Below are 15,758 nucleotides of genomic sequence, written 5' to 3'. Positions count from 1 at the left end.
GTGTTGGGGGGCCCAGGACTCTGGATATTTCCACCCGAACCAAACCAAAACCTAGCCGCAGCATCACACATAACATTAGGGTTATTAAATGATGGCATTATTGGTCATTTAAAACGTGTATCCATTTGGAAAACTACAGGTTAGTGACGGTTGTGAAATTTGTCATTCAGAATACAAAATATATATAGATATATTTCACCATAAAAGCAACAAATGAGAACTAATTCTATCCCTGTTTATTGGAATAGCGCCCCACCCAAACATCAGGGTAGTGACCGTGCCAACGCAGTCGCAGTCTGTATATCGATCACTTGCCGCTAGAGCGATCATTAGTTGCTCATTCGCCATGATTCAGCTGCTCAGAAGGACTTGTTGCAACTTGAATGCCAGGCCCACAGATGCCCCAAAACAATCCTCTTTTAGAGCTATGACTTACAGAAGGGCTTGTTTTTAAACAGAACAGAAGGAGCCATATTGCGTGAAAAGCCCATCGCACACAACATTGTCCCGCACACACACACACACCTCACGCTGATGCTCAGAGGGGAAATGAGCAGGGACAGAAAAGCCACGAGCAGAAGCTGGCCGGCCGGTTCATTATTAATGAAAATGTGGCAGTGCCTCCTTAAGGCTCAGGACACGTGGACATATTTCACCCTCACCCTCAACATAAACGCAATCTCTTATTAAACACTCATGGCTAGAGAGAGGCGGCGAGAAGAGGAACTGTGCATGAATCTCTGCTGCAGGAATTAGAACGGTGTAGTCGAGTGAAAGAAAGTGCCACCTTAGTGTAAAACCGACTTCGGAGAAGGACACTATGAGAAGTGGCTTTCATAAAACAGTCTGTACTCAACCTTGCGTCGCCTCTTCAGCGCAGTTGGGAAATGATTTTCAATGGCATATGCCGTATACAGCCATAGAGTGACGCGAAGTTCACTGAACTGCTATTCAGGTTATTTTCTCTTCTGAAAGTAAAGAAAGATAATGTCGTTTATCTCATCTCTGTGATAAATTGTTGATGGAGTCGGCAATGCGCATGGTGACATTTTAAAACAGATTATTAATTTTATGGAATTTTGAACATTTATTTTTATAGACGTATTCAGGTAATAACCGACACAGCGGTTTACTTGGTTTATGACTTTGTCTCAGGGGAGGTGCTCGCTCTCCACACCTCCACACCTGAGGCTGGAGCGCTCACTCCAGGGTTTGATGTCCTGTTGTGGGCTGGAGCTGGGACAGGGATGAGGCGAGTCTGGGACAGAGCGTTACTTGGTTTATGACTTTGTCACAGCCAAACTGCACAGAAGCGCACATTCAGAGCTGGACACGCACCGGGCACCTCTTCACTTCTGGAGAGACCTCACTCACTCTGCAACCCCTCCCACATGCAGGGGCCACACACATAGAGGAACAGTGCACCTGCAGCAGACACTCTACATTCACTCCTACAAAAGACTATTTTAAGGCTTGGAACGCATCATTTCTTTTCCCATTCATTGTAATGGGAAAAATCGATTCAGATTTCGAACAAATGGCTTCTCGAACGGCCGTCTGGAACGGATTGTGGTCGAGAACCGAGCTACTACTGTATATTTATTTTGGTCATTCATCCAGCCCTACATGTCGTATCATGTTGTCATACTCACCCCTACATCTCCTATGCAGTTGGAGTGTTGTTGTCGTTGTGTTTTTCCGGATCAGCAAACCTTTGTTTGGACTGTTTCCGTCATTCAAAATTGGCCCAATGCTGAACGTTATTCTGACAAACATACAATGCATCATGGAGGTGAACATGAACATGAAGGTTTTTGGCGTGTTTTTCACGGAAAAGTACCGAAAGTAACCTCATAATGAATGAAGTCACGCGATCCGGCCGGACATATGAAGAGACGGACTGCGTGAGGATGGCTTCAGATTGGAGACAGATCAACTTCTTATGCTTAAAAACTTGCATTTTCATTCTTCCAATTAAGCGAATATCAAAACATTGTTTCTCTGTCGCTCTTTGATTGACTGCCACAGTTTCAAAAAGTCCTGGTGGAAACCAAGGAGTCTGACTGCCGCCTCATCGTGAGGTCATGCCTTCAGTTAGGAATATAATCCGTCCTTTTGGGGTATGTATGGGTATGTTTTTCGTGCCGACGCCGGTGTTGAATACAAAATGAGTGTGTTGTGTGTGTGTGTATGCAACACTGGAAATCTCACTTCACACTTGCAAAACACTGCACTATAATGTTAATGAATTCTAAGGAGATATTTGATAACAACGTCTTGCATAAAAGCAATGTATAATAGCGAAGGGTGTTAAAGCATCGCCAATATAGAATGATGTCTGACTAAACGTCGGAAATGAATCATCTGCAGATAGAAGTGTAAAGTGGCAGGCGCCAGACTGTGGAGAGATTTTGAAAAGGTCCCCCAAGAACAATTTTTTTTGTGACTGAACTATCAATGTTTTATATAAAAGACCGGCGTCATAAAAGAAAATCACGAAGTAACTGGAACAAGAGATGGAATTAGCAACGTACGAAACTAAAGCGGTACCAAAAATGAAGACTTTTCCACCACCTTGAGGTCCCTGCTCCTCTGTGTGGCACTTAAAAAGATATCATCATCGTCTGCGATATGAATACGTGACCCCTGGGTCGCATATTAATGAGATTGACACTTTGTTATAATGACTGACTTGACAAACTGATCCAAGTCTCTGATGACCTGTTGACCTCATCTCTCTTCCATGAATAGTTATGACAGCGCGCACCCGGGGGATTCATTTTAATTTGATGTTTCCTGAGGTCACATCACAGCCGAGCACCTTCCCATCGTAAATCTTGCATTAATAATATTGAAGTCTTTTTTTTTTCTTCTCAGCAAAGATACACAAAAGGCACCGGGGAGAAATTACGCACATAGATTCATATTGCCAAGCAAGTGTAGCTCAGGTCATTTTAGCCGAGGACAAGCATCGGTGCTCGAGAAGAGCGATTCAGAAGTGGGAGAAGAGGATGTTACTCTTAAGACTCTTTTTCGGTGTGATGAGAGGCTGGTGTGTATAGGAACCCTCATAACCACAATGAGCACTTTAGCTCTGTCTTTCGGAGTTTTTATAGGAGAAGCCCTTCTATCTGAAGTGGCAATAAATATTTTAGTGTCAGCTTCACAAAATTAAATGTAACCCAACGGAGGCAAGTTTATTTGAGTCGAGGCGCTGTTGTACATCTTCAGAATACAATGGAAAAACAAGTCACGAGGAAGCAAAACAAGTGCAAAATTGTGTACTTGTAACAACACAGGAGGGCACTTTCCACTGTTGATGTCACCATTTAATCGTGCATTTCAGTGTTGTCACTGTGTCCATTTCAGTATTGCATATCAATCTGTCAATCCAGCTTTATTGATTGTTCACTCTTCAGACTGAAACATTGATTTGTCTGTCTGGGCACCATCGTCTAAGAGTGAGGCATCTCTGGACGTTTTCCCAAGCCATGCTGGGATGCTCAATGAAGGGAGAAAAGAAACTCTTGTCAATCACATTTCTCCTAGTTTTCCCTTAATTTTTAGGAATTGTTTTGTGTCATAGTTATTGTCAAAAATGACTCGCCCGCTGGTATTGTTGTTATTTACCAGCAAGTAAGCTAAACTTGCTTGGGTTGCTTGGGACCAGATTCCTATCTTAAACCCGACCGTCTTTCTCAAGAACAGATAAAGCTCCTCACACAACAGACCGTCGAAGAGATCCCGGCAAGGATTCTCTATATCACCATCAGATTCCAGTTTTTGGGGTCACGGTTCAATTCAGAATTGGTATTTCGATTCAAAATGATTTTATTCAGAAAGAATTCTGATCTCTACTTTGCAAGACAGAATGACAAATAGTGAATTTAAAGGGTCTTTTACGCATTTGTTAAGTTTGAAATATTTATCCATCATCAGGTGGAATGTTTGTTTCTGAGAAAAAAATCTCTCTCTCTCTCTCTCTCTCTCTCTCTCTCTCTCTCTCTACATATATATATATATATATATATATATATATATATATATATATATATATATATATATATATATATATATATATATATATATATATATATATATGCATGCAGTGGTACCTCCTTTCTCGACCACAATCCGTTCCAGAGGGCCGTTCGAGAAGCGATTTGTTTGAAATCTGAATGGATTTTTCCCATTACAATGAATGGAAAAAGAAATAATGCGTTCCAAGCCTTAAAATAGTCTTTTGTAGGAGTGAATGCAGAGTGTCTGCTGCAGGTGCGCTGTTCCTCTATGTGTGTGGCCGCTGCATGTGGGAGGGGTTGCCGAGTGAGTGAGGTCTCTCCAGAGGTGAAGAGGTGCCCGGTGCGTGTCCAGCTCTGAATGTGCGCTTCTGTGCAGTTTGGCTGTGACAAAGTCATAAACCAAGTCACGCTCTGTCCCAGACTCGCCTCATCCCTGTCCCAGCTCCAGCCCACAACAGGACATCAAACCCTGGAGTGAGCGCTCCAGCCTCGGAGGTGTGGAGAGCGAGCACCTCCCCTGTGACACTCTACCACGGTCCAGTGTGGAGACAGGAAAGGTTTTACACCTCAATATGAAGAAAAAACAGTCAGTAAATGTAGCTAACGGGTCACGTCTGCATACAGAGGCGTTCGAGGTCTGGATTTTCATTCGAAATCCAAAGCAAAAAAATCTCAAAATTTTGGTTCAAACTCCGATTTGTTCGAAGTCCGGGACGTTCGAAAATCGAGGTACCACTCTGTGTGTGTGTATATATATACATATATATATATATAAATATATATATATAAACGTAAAATAATAATTCAGCTCTACCTCCTCCCTTCTCCTCCAGCTTTGCTATGATTCTCTTCCCCTGGCTTTCTCTCAAGGCTGCTGCACTTCAAATGTTGTGCCTTTCATGTGCGCTTCACACACTGTTAGACGCCCACTCATCACTTTTGACGGTGACGTCTTGGTGGGGCCGACTCGTTTCAGACAGCGGCAGAGATGGAGTGACAGGACGTACTGTGCTGAGCTTGGTGGCGTTTAGTCAGGTAGATTTTTTTTTTTGTGTTAAATAAAGCAAAGTGGGACTTGAACCAGTGTGAGCAGATGTGTTCATTCAGACGCACACATTTTTCCGCTGTGTCGGCGCTGCACTCTGCTGATGATGTGTCAAGATGATAAACGTTTTCACTCGTCATGCTGAATGGAAATGTGCGGCACTTTCGAGGCTCTATGATTTTTAGTTTTATTAGATTTCCATCACATCAATTCAGGGGGAAACATTTGACATGAATGCAGACGCAGTTTAGCGTTCGTGAAATGTGTTTGTGAAAAGCCTTTTCATAATTGTTTCTGGTCTTGATCTCCTCTTTATTGGAGCTTGTGTGGCTCCATTAGACTCCTCTGAGTGGTCTTTCTCCACGTGTCTGACTCGTGACTCGGCATCACTTCTTAATGGCAGGCCGAAGCAAACATTTCTATTCAAAAACAAATCTGGTGAAAACTTGTAAAAGCTGTAGAATATTGTGCATTGATGAAAATCAGCATCTGAAAACATGGAGGTTGTCTATTTTTGTTGTCCATTTCACTTCTTTTTCCACTGGGATGTCATATTTGAATAAAGCGCTAGCTAGTAGCATACCCAATGCTGCTTGGGCTTCCCAATGCAAAGATTAATGGTTCAACTTACACACAAACTTCTTGAGTTTTCTTCAAATGTACACATTTTTTTTATAAACTGTGCAATGTAAAGTATTCGGACCAGAAAAAGCCTTTCGTCACAGTGGTAGTAGGGAACTCTCAAGTCAAGAGAAACTGTCCCTGTCCGTCCAGATGACCACAAGGTAAGTTTACTCCATGTCCATGCAAGTTGTCCATTGTTGTCTGTTGTTTTAAAGCAGCTAGAACACACTTCATTGTGATAACCCACCGTTTTACTTCACCCATAAGGAGTTAAATTGTTCATGTCACTGACAGCCAGGAGGACTATGGTGTTTTGTCGATCTCAATGCAAACATTTTTTTCAATTCTGAAACACACAATTGCCAAAAAATCTTGTCTGCCGTTACTCTTTTGCGCTCCTGTTCCTGAGCACAATTTTCCTGCCGCTCCCAGCTGCACACCTCAGTGTTCCGGGAGTTTGAGAACTTGTTTTTGAACGATGTTGTCCCTCCTGACCTTTACTTCCCGGCATTGATCACGTTTATGTGGAGTTGCGTTGTATACATAGTTTCCGGCATCTAGCGCAGAGTCGCCTGAGGTGAGAAGTTTCCCGAGATAAAGTGCTGGTCTCCAGCTGGTGTCCGCGGCCGACTCGCTTGTGTTCACATTTCGGACTTTTGAGCCGAAAGAGCTTTGTCTCGAGACAGAATCTGCAGTGTGAAAGCGCCCTAAGTCATATCTGCTCAGTGTCCAGTTGCTAGGATTTTGTTCTTCTTAAAATGGGGACAGAATGGATTGGGTCTATGTTGTCCTTAAGCATCTAAAGAAAAAGCACTGGCTATCGCATCACGCTGACCCCAAAAGAAGATCCTGGATGGCAAGCTGAGCAAATGTTCATGAAAGCGTTTCTTCGTTTTCGCCCTCCTAACTAGCTGAAAGTGCATCAGGTGGCCTTTTTGAAAGTTTCATTGACGGCTCAGCTAATGCTCCGTTGGAGCGCTCTCAGCTGTGCTTCAACTCTTCTGACAGTTCATAAGCAATAATTCTCCCCAACAACAAACGTTTATACCTCAGTTGCTCCCGTTCCCATTTCCACCTTTCCAACGCTCTGTGACATCCTGACGCTCTGAACCCGAGGTGGAAGCGGCAGGCGCAGATGCCTAACCTTCTCTTCATGTGACGGCGATTAGTCTTGACAAGGTCACAGCGCGAGTCTGTGAAAGCACGTGTGAGCAGAGTCAAGCATGAATGAGGAAAGTCACTCAGGCTCCTCGAAAAAGGCTTTCAGCAGCCTGTCATTGATTACTTGAAACAGGACACCTTTTTTTGCTTCCTTTTATTGACAGTAAAGGAAAGTGTTCGCGGGAGTGTGGGGAGCAAGTCGCCCGTGCTCTCTGTTGATTCCCGTTTCAGGTAATGCTTGAGAATCTCCTTAGTTCCATAAGCATTTTGCTGCCGGAGGCGGAGAAGCGTGGTCACAGTGGCTTTGAAAACAGGACTAACACACAGAGGAAAAAAAAAAAAAGCCTGTGCGTGTGTCGATCTCTCTTCCTGAGAGTGCGTCTGTCTTTTGCCTTGACTGGTGATTGATCGTGAGTTGCCCGGGACGTATGAGCATCGCAATCATATCGTGGATCACAGTGTTAGGAGCCAATGACAGATGTCGCCAGCGTCCTCTGTTTATTTGAAAGGTGCCTGTGCGTCTGATGGATTGTTTGCATTTGTCGGCTGCGAGGATGATTTGTCATCTCGTCTCTATTTTTGTGGTCGAGCGTCAAAAAAAAAGGCTGCATAAAATCAACAATGATTGAAGTCTAATTATCAGGTGTTATTTACCGCTATAAATTATCGGCTAGGATGCTGAGACTGAAGCCGTGAAACCGGTTCAGGATGTGGTCCTTTGTTTGGGCTGGAGACAAAATGAAAACTTTTTCCCGTAGCAAAGAAGCTTATGGCAGGAAATAGAATCATGTCTAGATCGGTTGAATCACGTAGGAACCTAAGCCGTTCTAAGCATCGGCAGCACAAAGCCGCTGCAACGGAAAGGAACGCAGCCAATCGCGAAGTAATGGAGAAACAAAGGCGAACGTTTTGTCATTTACTGAATTGGTGACAGTAAAAGCTCTACGTTTTAGTCGTGAGAAGTAAATCTATCTCCAATCCACGTCGTCCTCTTGTGGTCCGTCTCTTCATATGTCCGGCTGGAATGTGGCAACAGACTTCAGTCATTGTTTCTTTGTGGGTTTTTCTGCAAATAACACACGAATACCGTCATCTTCACGCCCACCTCCTTGTTGTGTCATCCGTTTGCTTCGATGTTTGCACTTTGTTTATATACGTTTGATCACGTGGGATTTCATAATTTTTCTGATGACGTGTTGACTCTCATTTAAGCCGCTGCTGTGCGCCATGCTAGCTTATATGCAGCGGAAACCCTGGCATCGATGAGACGGATCTGAAAAAAATATCAACCCGATCTGATGGCTCCTTCTCACAAAGCACAGAGAGAGAGCTTGTGACATAACTTGCTAGTTTCATCCACTTGGAACTATTGTCTTCAGTCAGTCAGTTCTCGAATGTCTTTGTTGATTTGAAGTGTAGCGAGACCGGTAATAACAGCTCAACCTTGTCATTGTCCTCACTTTCGTACACTGTGTTTTGATTCTTTTGTGGTTCATGAACATGCCGCGATAAATGCTATTTACTGTCTTCTCGAGAGCCTTACAAAGCATTCGGGCCAGGCATGTGTACTACATAGTTTTCAGTCACATGTTTATGGAGAACATTTTTGAAAATGACGGAGAAAATGTATGATATTGTGTGGACAAGGCGCGGTGAACAGTGAATGGCCAACAGGAAGTGACAGCTGTGGTATAAAATTTCATAGCTATTCATTGTCTTACTGTTTTTTTGCCACTATTTATCGGGTCTTGAGACGCCCACCCCCCGTCTTTTTTTTTTGTGACACCTATCTAATATTAGTGATGTGATGCACATCTTTAGAATGTGTATCAGTGTAGAGTCGGAAATCCAAAAGGGTAAAATTGTGTCGGGCTTCAGACACTGCTTTGGTTTGAGAAGCTGTCAGAAGAGGTAAACTACAGACATTTCAGACATTTGAAGGACACCGGTTTGAAAACTGTGTTTGCACCTTCTTCTTCTCAAACTTTTTTGAGATTTGAACCCGAACTTAAGACGGTTCCATCTGCTGTCATGCAGATAATGGTCTGCAGTTCTTCTCATTCTTATTGCTAATGTGACAGTGTTGAGTTATGGAGTATTTCTTGTGCTCCGCAGGCTGTAGATAAGCGACTTATCATACACCCCCGGAGCTCATGGTCAAGAGAGGACGACAGCTGAGGGGTCATTAGTATGGGAGAGCGATTGTGCGCTAACTGCTCCTGATTGCTTTGCCTCTCACTTTGTGGTGACATCAGCGCTTTGCTAATTGGCAGATAATTGCAAATAATCGTGAGATGGATCAGTGAGAGTCTAATTAAAGGCGCTGGACTCAGAATTCCCGCTCGTTCCTGACCGGTCCTCACTGAGTGCAGATGGACTCTCAGAGAGGGCTTCTGCGAGAGGGACCCTGGCAGTAAAACTGCGATATTTAACAGATATGAATGTACACATTTTCAGTTCATACGATGCCGGAATAATTATTTTGAATCAAACAGTCCCAAAATGTGATTTTATAAAAAAAAAAAACACAAAAAAAAACTTGAGTACCACACACAATTTGCCACCCTGTAACGGAAATACATCATCGGAACATCAGTTAGAATATCCATTTTTATTCTGGGAAGCTGAGTTTAGCACAATTATTCTGTCGCAGACTTAATTTTGAATAAAGCATTTCAAAGATATGATTTGTTTATTGATCCTCCCTATTCTCCATTGCTCCTAATCCAAGTGCGCCACATTATACAGTGTGATGTCACAATTCAAAACATCCCTCATGGCGGAGCTGATGAATGGCAATTTAAGTTTCAAAACTCCGATGTGTGCAACGTGAAACTGTCTTACGAAATATTAAGATGCGATTAATCGCGATGAATTCACGATGAGACCTGGAATCATTATTAGTACTATTCAATTTTATTGAATTCGGTCTCTGTTATTACATCTCTGCGTTCAGTGTTAAACTGCTGAAATTGTCCTACTTTTCCCTTCAACTGTTTTTGGAGGATTCGCACATTTTTCACGTCTTGCCTTGCTAGCATAGCTTAAACACTGGGGTCTTCGTAGGTCATGGTATCAGTGTGCGCAAACTGTCTCGTGGGCCACAAAGATGACTCAGCAGTTCTAAACACGTGGATTAACTGTTCTTGGCCCTTGCTTCCTTCACAATGGCTGTTTTTTTTTTTTTTTTCAATCGTTCACAGCGATGCCTTTGTAACGGCCGTGACCGCTGCTTGTTCTGACAAAAGATAACAACCTGAAACAGAAAACGACTGTTAGGAAGGAGGAAATTGCTGGGAGCGGGAATGCGCTTGACTTGCCGACTCAGGTCAACACAGGAAATGCGAGCGGGCCTCGTGTGCGTCCGCAGGATTCATCTCATGTCGGGTTTGATCGGAATCTTTTCTGTGTTCTTTCTTGACAGTACCTGAGATATTCCGTTGAAAAGGCGCCATCCTCCCAGACAAAGCGGAAGCGTGTTCCCGATGACAGGCTGGCGGCAGCAGGAAATAGCTTTGCCAACATAATAGCTTGAACAGTTAGAGGGAGGGATGTATGAAAGCAAACAGAGCGAACATTCAGCGGAACAGCGTTTGTGCTGTATCTGTGCGGCATGCTGACCCTTTTCGCCGTCCCACATTCTCTGATGTGCTGGATGTGTGAATTGGTGCTTTGCCTGGCCTGTCAATCAGATGAAGAGATCATTAGAGGTGTCTGACTCAACTCTCTCATCTCTAATCATCCGCCGTCCCGACGACACGAGCGTCTTCGTCGGCCTGTCACTCGCCGATACGTTTGCAACAAAGAACAAAGTTGCTGTCTTTGCTTTCCTCCGAGTCGCCGCTGCTAACAATAACTGTTCTGACCAGAAGATTAGAGGAGTAAACGTGACACATGCGCTGTCATCTTATGGTGCAAGGAAAGCGTCATTTCAGCACAGCTAGTAGAGCAGGCGGACAGGAACTGTGGTGGGAGCGAGCAAAGGCCTGGATACCTTCAGTGAAGTGTGTCGCCACGCGCACTCAGAGATTGTATCATAATGGCAATCTGCTTCACCACGGGGGCTCGGACTCTTGTACACAACAATGTGTACAGTTGTGAGAGAGTGTGTGTGTGCGGCGGGGGGGCGGGGTGTGGCGCTCTTGAGCGTGATCAGAGGCTGAGCATCTCAATGAATGCAGATTCTTGTAATCAATGTTACGACAGTTCCCTAAGGGTAATGTAATGTATTCCTAAATGCTAATGTGTTTCGGCGACAAAACCCTCCAGTTTCATCGTATGAGTAATTGTAAATACAGCGGTGATGAGATGGAAATCTCTTTCGGAAATGTCACACAGCGTCTCGCGGAAATTCATTTTACTGCGGAGTTTAAAAAAAGAAGGTGCTCTGAAGTTGTGGATTTTGCTCTTGTTTCTCTGTCTCCTGTCGCAAGACTGATGGTAGGTTCGGTAGGCGAATGGGCCGCTCTTCATTCTTCATTTGTGTCCTCTAAAGATAGTCAATTCATGAGCTTGTCATCCCTCATACGTTGGATGTGAGGTCAGATGCATTGTTTTTTTTTGTCAAGTGAACTCATACACAAAGTTGAACGTCAGTCAAAACACGGTTCATTTTCACTGGAAATCATTTTTGCCTTAAGGCTGCATTCGAGCATTAATCCATTCATTTTCCATGAGTAGACAAATCCATAATTCAGGAGTGAAGGTATCAATATTGCCTTCTGGTTATTGTGACGTGATAATCGTGCGATATCGAGCTGCCGCACTGCTGTGCTACAACTGGTTCAAAAACCTTTTCTAGCTGTGCTCTGCGAATTATACAGTTGTTTTAAAAGTCAGTGTGGCTGCGCACAGCATCCTGTACTTTAAAAAAAGCAGACCATCAAACAGCTTTTGTTGGACAGATCGTGTTGCACATGAACAAATTATGATTTAACAACCGCTGAGTGCCTCCACTGGCTGTTTATAAAGCTGTTCATGAAATTAAGTGAGACACCGGCTCAATTTAAGCATTTTTGGTCCATAAAACATTTCAGTGTAAATTTGCCAATATAAATAAATGTTAATAATAATAGAAAGAAAACAAATCTAAAGGTAGAAAATGGAAATGTGTGTCTTATGGTTACCGAAATAAGTCACTATCCCCAAGTTCCCACACAAGCCAAACTAAGGATCAATGAGCCAAAAGCAAACTGAAAGAAAAGAATATCAAACAATTGCCTGAGCTTGGGTTCCAGGAATGTCCAAGTTTACAAATTGCAGAATAATTCGTCCAAGAAACAAGTAACTGATAGTAGGACAGTAATAGAACTACAACAGTGCCTCCCTAAAGGAGGGTATTTTACAGTTCCATCGTAACATGACTCTTGGTCTAGTTTCTGAATTAGATTTGCAATAGCAATATGCAAATTCATCTCCCATAATTTATCAATGGCAAACTTGACATGACTTGACATCATCAAATGTTGCGGCAGACCCGTAACACAATGGCAGATGTGAAGACGGTGACCTTTGTTGTAGGACTGAAATGGGTGATGTCATTGTGGTCACTACACCTGGTTGAGTGGTCGTGGTGCAGATACACCATTGGTGAGTTGAATTGAGCAGTTGGTATATGTGCGCAATGTGTTGTTGCCTCTTTGCAATGCATTCAGTTTTTTGCGTGGATGCGAATCCTAAGACAATACGGAAATGGCTTGTGGAATACGGATGCTTGTGTATTGTCGCTGAGCCATCGGTGTTGTGAGGAATCAGCACTTGCACAAGATTCTGAAATGCTAGGTGTTAACATGGCCATGAAGCCAACATGGCCACCTGAAGTCTGGACATGCTTTTCAAAAGTTGTTGAGGTGTCCGACAATGCTGTTGTCATGTAAGCAAACGCCTGCTCCAAAACTAAATGGTGGTAGATTCTACCAATTCTGTTCCTGTGCCAACTAGGTAGCTACGCCGTCGCCCCTCCAGACAGGCCGCCTTGAACCCCACCCTGCTCACCGATTGATTCTTGTGATGGACAATATAATTATAGATCTCTCTCTTGCACTCGAGAGCCTGGTTGCTAAACACGTGTCTTGGCATCTTTTTTGAAATATTCGCCAACAAATATATTTTTAGAAATGAGCTTCCTTGTGTACATGTTTGTGTTTTCTTGTGCGCGTCTGTGGGTCTGTATGCTACTGACAGCTGACAGAGCCCACGCTTCCCAAATTAGCATTGCTTTCCAGCCCCAGGGGAAGGCATGGATGCTCAGATAGAGTGGAAGCCCTAATGCAACCACCCAGCCGTCCTTTTTTGGGCTCCTCCGTGTCCGGCTCTTTGAACTTTCAAAGGCAACTTTTGTAAATTCAGCTGTATTGAAGAAAGTCATCTCACATTGGCTTTGTAGAATTGCTGAAACAATAAGCCTGTTTCAAGTATATTCTTCGGGATATGTTCTTGAGCTTGTGTTGTTCAAATGTTCTCTGACTCAGCGGATGGTATTTCAGTCCCAAAGAAGATTATGGGCTTCCTCAGCCGTCGTCTTTTTTTTTTTTTTGTGCTTTAAACTTTCTGAAGCGAACGCTGGAAGACTGGATGTTTGTGGACCATCAGTCCTGCTCTCCCTCTTGTTTCACATCAGCTCAGCCACTGTTCGCAAACCTTTCCACTCGGAGTCAGCGCTCTCAACCTGCGCACGCCTACGATGAAACACTCGCGACGACGTACGCGCTTTAATTATCTCGCCCTGATAATAACAAGGGCGGTAAGTGGATTCATTCATGCGTAAAGACGAATTAACACATTTAAAAAAAAGTGTTTTACAAATGATCTGTTAGATATTTACGTCCTTTTTATACGCAAGTGTTTATCTATTCGCTGAATAAATTAGCTTTGTCTCTCATATTTTCATTTCTCAGTCTTTGTAGTGAAACCCTCTTAATTGCTACCTTTCCCTGGAATCTCTTCCTCAGAAGTCGCCGCGTTCTCATTATCATATCAGCGCGATTCAGTCGTCCTCTCAAGTTTGCCGATTCATTTCAATGTCGAGTAACTTGCCGCGCAAAAGACTGTGGTAATATAAAAATGATCAATTAAGATAGTGTTTGTGTCTGACGGAGGAACTCCTGCTTAGTCACACGCGAAGCCTTTTATTATCATTTACGGCGCCTTTTAAAAGCAGCGCGTGTGCATGTGGCTGAGGAGATGAAGGATAGGAAGTGTCCCCTTGTGGCTTGAGCTTTATTAAAGAGAAGTTAATGAGTTCCCTTGTCTCATTTTTCTGCACGCAGTTATTATTAGCCCCATCTTTTCTCCATCCTTCTTCCATAATCTCTTGGCTTCCTCTGTTGCTTGAAGCATAGACTTGATTTTCGGCATCTCTCTGTATAGATTCTCACTTTAAGTCCCTTTCCCCGTGTGCCAAATGGCTAAACGCCTCCCAGTTGGGACTTGATGCTCGTTCAAGCTGATCCTTCCATGTGCTGATCACAGATGTTCTTCACTGTTGGCACGTGCTCGCGGGCTCGTTGGGTTGTCGCTTTCGCATATCACAGTGTTTATTTGCTGTGATGTTCCAAGCTCAGACTCGTTTTTTTTTTTCCCCCCACAAGTGAGAATCAAGCGACCAATTCCAGCGACATCAAGAATTCCAATATTCACTGGGTTTTATCTTACCTTGAGGCGTGATTCAAAGTGCCCTCCAAGTCTCTCATGTTTGATCAAACCGCGGCGTGTCCTGTTAACCTCAGCGGCGGCGGCCCCAGCCTGTGTTCTTGTCTTCAAAACGCCGAAATTGGACACTGGGTCTCTAGGCAGTCAAATGATGAAGATGACGGGTCACACTCCTGAACTTGAGAACGCCTGTAGAGACATAGTGAAGAGTGAACAAGTGCAACATGACATAGATGAAGAGGCAGCCATAATCTTTTCTTTCTTGCTCACCCCGCAGGCGTAAATGTGGTTTGTGACCTAACATACCGACCAAGCAGTGAGATAATCTCGGGAGCATCCGTCTGTGTCCTTCTGAGATATACGGCCATTTTGCGGTCGTTCTTTGGCCACATTCCATATAACCGTTATCCAACCCTCTCTGTCCTTTCCAGGATGTCCTCTTGTCATTTGCATAGTGACTTGAATTTAATGAAGTGTATCTCTCACGTGTTTGAGTGACCTTTTTCCCAGCTGTATCTTCGCTGCTCATGAATGAACTCACATCTTTCTGTTCTCACCACACAATGAGATTTGAGCCCAGTGTATTGTATGTCATGGGACTCAATTCCAATCTCGACACTGGAGGCTTTATCGCCTGCTCCCGCCGACTGGAGACATCTGGGCCTTTTATCCTCTGTTGATACATGGACCAGGCTTTTTACCAGTCCAAAGTAAGAAGGCGATGACATTTTCTAAATCTACTGACTGCTGGAGTGACTGTCTTCGGTTTGATGGCGGGAAAGAAACAGGTACTCCAGTGAGGGGTAGATCAACTGAATGTGAGTGGAATGTTATTTGTTGCTTCCTCTTTGGATGGAGTGAGTTGACACATGTGTGGCAGCAAGCCAAATGAAGTTTGATTTACGCCAACCCACCATCTGGGTGATGCGAGGGGGAGCTTGTCCAGTCACCCACTTGTTGCAGAAGATAGATTATGAGGGATAGTGCGGAACACAGTGAGAGGAAGAGAGACGGATAACTGGTCCAAGATAAAAATGATTTTCCTCTGGAGCCTTCAAATCAAAGAGGGCGATGAAATGAATGAAAATATAATTGGTGAATGTCTATTCCTGAAATGGGATCATAGAGAGTAACCCAGTTTTTGTGAGTGGCAAAGGACAGGTCAACTACATCCATGTAGAACGTAATACCCAGAGGAAACGTCCATCCCTGTGCTGAGTTAGAGTCCAGGGGCTTTCACCCCATGACTCGACTTA

The 15,758-nt window shown here is 43.7% G+C and overlaps 1 protein-coding gene across 3 annotated transcripts in view; it reads left to right on the top strand.

Annotated features, from left to right (window-relative positions):
* LOC128770085 (ephrin type-B receptor 1-B) overlaps positions 1-15,758 on the top strand; it is a 199,485-nt gene that overhangs the window by 8,599 nt on the left and 175,128 nt on the right. The window contains exon 1 of one of the 3 annotated variants that reach the window (XM_053884339.1): positions 5,471-5,852. The exons of the other annotated variants lie outside the window; for them this stretch is intronic. The gene's annotated coding sequence lies outside the window, so the exon portion shown is untranslated. Of the gene's footprint in view, positions 1-5,470; positions 5,853-15,758 lie in introns of those variants that run through there. 3 annotated transcript variants of the gene reach the window in all.

This window comes from Synchiropus splendidus, chromosome 13 (assembly GCF_027744825.2).
Source record: "Synchiropus splendidus isolate RoL2022-P1 chromosome 13, RoL_Sspl_1.0, whole genome shotgun sequence".
In the NCBI taxonomy this organism is placed as follows: domain Eukaryota; kingdom Metazoa; phylum Chordata; class Actinopteri; order Syngnathiformes; family Callionymidae; genus Synchiropus; species Synchiropus splendidus.
The sequence above is the reverse complement of the archived record's forward strand: the minus strand, read 5'-3'. Positions and strand labels throughout refer to the sequence as shown.